This window comes from Triticum urartu, chromosome 6A, assembly GCF_056163025.1.
Source record: "Triticum urartu cultivar PI428250 chromosome 6A, HENAU_Tu73, whole genome shotgun sequence".
NCBI classification, from domain to species: Eukaryota; Viridiplantae; Streptophyta; class Magnoliopsida; order Poales; family Poaceae; genus Triticum; species Triticum urartu.
This window is the reverse complement of record NC_141878.1, coordinates 496090543-496095425: the sequence shown is the minus strand read 5'-3', so window position 1 is coordinate 496095425 and position 4883 is coordinate 496090543.

Here is a 4883-nt window from a genome sequence, read left to right as displayed (position 1 = left end):
ATCAATCTGATGTAATTCTTTTGGTGTGTTTGTTGGGATTGGATGAATTGTGGATCTATGATCATATTTTTCATTGAATACAATTGAATCTTTTGAAGTTTCTTTGATGTGTAATTGAGTAGCTATGTATGCTTTTCTGATTTATTTGTCTTCTCTCGCCAAGATTGATGGTAATTCTTCGAGGAGTGGTGCATAGTAGTTGGTTCAATCTTGCGGCATTCTATATCTCGGTGACAGAAAGGGACAAGACACGTATTTGTATTGTTTCCACAAAGGATAAAACGATGAGGTTTAATCTTATTGCTAGATTTCTTTCTATCTACATCATGTCATATTGCATATTGCGTTACTCCATTTTCATTAAACTTAATAATGCATGCTGGATAACGATTTCGGGGTGGAATAATAGTGGTGGATTAATATGTTATTTTATATTATTTTTGGGACTAACTTATTAACCTAGAGCCTAGTGCCAGTTTCTGTTGTTTCTTTGTTTTTGAGCTTCACAGAAAAGGAATACCAAACGGAGTCCAAACATAATAAAACCTTTGTGATGATTTTTATTGGACCAGAAGACACCCCAGAGACTTGGAGTTTAAGTCAGAAGAGCCACGAGGCGGGGACAAGGGGGGGGAGGGCACGCCCCCTGCCTTATGGGCCCCTCGGTGACCCCCTGACCTAGATCTTCCTCCTATATATTCAATATATTCCCAAACCACCAGAGGCATCCAAGAAAGCACTTTTCCACCGCCGCAACCTTCTGTTCCCGTGAGATCCCATCTTAGGGCCTTTTCCGACATCCTGCCAGAGGGGGATTCGATCACGAAGGGCTTCTACATCAACTCTATTGCCCTTCTGATGAAGTGTGAGTAGTTTAGCTCAGACCTACGGGTCCATAGCTAGTAGCTAGAAGGCTTCTTCTCTCTCTTTGATTCTCAATACCATATTCTCCTCGTTGTTCTTGGAGATTGATACGTCTCCAATGTATCTACTTTTCCTAACGCTTTTCCTCTTGTTTTGGACTCTAATTTGCATGATTTGAATGAAACTAACCCCGGACTGACGTTGTTTTCAGCAGAACTACCATGGTGTTGTTTTTGTGCAGAAATAAAAGTTCCCAGAATGGAACGAAACTTCGCAAAGAATTTTTATATAATAAATAAGAATTTCTGGAGCCAAGACCTGCCGGGGAGGGGCACCTGGGTGGGCACAACCCACCAGGGCGCGCCCCCCTCTCCTGGCGCGCTTAGGTGGTTTGTCCCCACCTGGTGGCCCCGCAGACCCTGAAACCGACGCTATAAAACCCTATTTTTCAGAGAAAAAAATTAGGGAGAAAGAATTATCGCGATCCACGAGACAGAACCGCCGTCACCTCATGTTCTTCATCGGGAGGCCAGATCTGAAGTCCATTTGGGGCTCCGGAGAGGGGGGATATCCGTTCTTCATCATCACCAACCCTTCTCCATTGCCAATTCCATGATGCTTCCCACGGGGAGTGAGTAATTCCTTCATAGGCTTGCTGGTCGGTGAGGAGTTGGATGAGATTCATCATGTAATCGAGTTAGTTTTGTTAGGACTTGATCGCTAGTATCCACTATGTTCTAAGATTGATGTTGCTATGACTTTGCCATGCTTAATGCTTGTCACTTTGGGCCCGGGTGCCATGATATCAGATCTGAACCGTTTATGTTATCACCATTATATTCATGTTCTAAACGATCTTGCAAGTTATAGTCACCTACTATGTGTTATGATCCGGCAACCCCGGAGTGACAATAGTCGGGACCACTCCCGGTGATGACCGTAGTTTGAGGAGTTCATGTATTCACTATGTGTTAATGCTTTGTTCCGGTTCTCTATTAAAAGGAGGCCTTAATATCCCTTAGTTTCCAATATGGACCCCGCTGCCACGGGAGGGTAGGACAAAAGATGTCATGCAAGTTCTTTCCATAAGCACGTATGACTATTTACGGAATATATGCCTACATTATATTGACGAACTGGAGCTAGTGCCATATCGCCCTATGTTATAACTGTCTCATGATGAATATCATCCAACAAGTCACTGATCCAATGCATACAAATTAATCCTATACTATTTCTGCTAAGTTACTACTGCTATCATCACTATTACACTTTCTACAAAATTACTGCTATCACTGTTAGTGTTACTGTTGCTGCTGTCACTACTATCAAAACTATCAAACTACTTTGATACTGATCACTTTGCTGCAGATAATTAATCTCCAGGTGTGGTTGAATTGACAACTCAGCTGCTAATACCTTCAAATATTCTTTGGCTCCCCTTGTGTCGAATCTATAAATTTGGGTTGAATACTTTACCCTCGAAAATTGTTGTGATCCCCTATACTTGTGGGTTATCAAGACCTTTTTCTGGCGCCGTTGCCGGGGAGCATAGCTATATTTGTTGAGTCACTTGGGATTATTATCATATTATCACTATGAAGAATTTGAAGGATTCTAAGACTAAGATATTTCCCTCAAGGACGAGGGGAGGTAAGGAACTGCCATCCAGTTCTGCTTTAGATTCACCTGCTGTTATGAGTAAACTTGCAACACCACCACATGCTATTAATTCTGATATGTCGCAAGTTATTGATGATACTACTTCTGTTGTGGATAATGCTTATGATGATGCTAGTACCTTGCTTGATAATGATGATGTGCCACTTGGTGAATTTCTTGATAAACAAATTGCTAGAGTAATACAACATGATGTTGTTGAATCTGATGATGAGCTTGAAACTGAATCTCCTAAAACACCTGCTAGAACTAGCACTCCTAGATATGAATTGCCTAAGGTACCGGAAGGTTATGTTATGAATGAGGAGACTGAAGGAAATATGCCCTGGAGGCAATAATAAAGTTATTATTTATTTCCTTATTTCATGATAAATTTTTATTATTCATGCTAGAATTGTATTAGCCGGAAACATAATACATGTGTGAATACATAGACAAACAGAGTGTCACTAGTATGCCTCTACTTGACTAGCTCGTTAATCAAAGATGGTTATGTTTCATAACCATATACATGAGTTGTCATTTGATAAACGGGATCACATCATTAGGAGAATGATGTGATTGACATGACCCATTCCGTTAGCTTAGCACTTGATCGTTTTAGTTTACTGCTATTGCTTTCTTCATGGCTTATACATGTTCCTATGACTATGAGATTATGTTACTCCCGATTACCGGAGGGACACTATGTGTCCTACCAAACGTCACAACGTAACTGGGTGATTATAAAGGTGCTCTACAGGTGTCTCCGATGGTACTTGTTGAGTTGGCATAAATTGAGATTAGGATTTTTCACTCCGATTGTCAGAGAGGTATCTCTGGGCCCTCTCGGTAATGCACATCACTATAAGCCTTGCAAGCAATGCAACTAATGAGTTAGTTGCAGGATAGTGCATTAAGAATGAGTAAAGAGATTTGCCGGTAACGAGATTGAACTAGGTATTAAGATACCGACGATCGAAACTCGGACAAGTAACATACTGATGACAAAGGATATGTAGGATATGTAGGAACCAATATGAGCATCTAGGTTCCGCTATTGGTTATTGACCGGAGACGAGTCTTGGTCATGTCTACATAGTTCTCGAACCCGTAGGGTCCGCACGCTTAAAGTTCGGTGACGATCGGTATTATTAGTTTATGTGATTTGATGTACCGAAGGTAGTTCGGAATCCCGGATGAGATCGGGGACATGACGAGGAGTCTCGAAATGGTCGAGATGTAAATATCGATATATTGGACGACTATATTCGGACATCGGAAAGGTTCCGAGTGATTCGGGTATTTTTCAGAGTACCGGGGAGTTACGGGAATACGGGGAAGAAGTATTGGGCCTCATGGGCCAAGTGATGGAAGAGAGGAGGTAGGGCGCGCGGCCCCCCTAGCCCAAACCGAATTGGACTAGGGGGTCAGCCCCCCTTTCCTCCTTTCCTCCCTCTCCTTCCTTCTCCCATTCCCCCTTCCTTTCCTCCTCCTAGTAGGAGTAGGAAAGGGGAGTCCTACTCCTACTAGGAGGAGGACTCCTCCTCTTGGCTCACCCTAGGAGGTCCGGCCGGCCTCCCCCCTTGCTCCTTTATATACAGGGGCAGGAGGCACCCTAGAACACACAAGTTGATCATTGATCTCTCCCAACCGTGTGCGGTGCCCCCCTCCACCATAATCCACCTTGGTCATACTGTAGCGGTGCTTAGGCGAAGCCCTGCGATGGTAGCTTCATCAACATCGTCACCACACCGTTGTGCTGACGAAACTCTCCCTCGAGCTCTACTGGATCGTGAGTTCACGGGACGTCACCGAGCTGAACGTGTGCTGAACGCGGAGGTGCCGTACGTTCGGTACTGAGGATCGGTCGATCGTGAAGACGTACGACTACATCAACCGCGTTGTCATAACGCTTCCGCTTAACGGTCTACGAGGGTACGTGGACGACACTCTCCCCTCTCGTTGCTATGCATCACAATGATCTTGCATGTGCGTAGGATTTTTTTAATTACTACGTTCCCCAACAGTGGCATCAGAGCCAGGTTTATGCGTAGATGTTATATTGTAACGCCCTCGATGCGGCTATAGCTCCCACGTGTCGAGGCACGACTTAGAGACATAACCGCATTGAAAGCAATGTCGCAAGTCAGGCAATCATTACAACAACCCATGTAATATATAATAAAAGGGGGAAGAACATAGTTGGCTTACACTCGCCACGTCACATCAAAGTACATAAATAACATCCATCAAACAATCACTCATGGCCCGACTACGGCGCCAAAATAGAAAAGAACCCAACATGCGACAAGGCCCGGAATCAAACCCCAACTAGGCACCACTACTGATCATCGGGA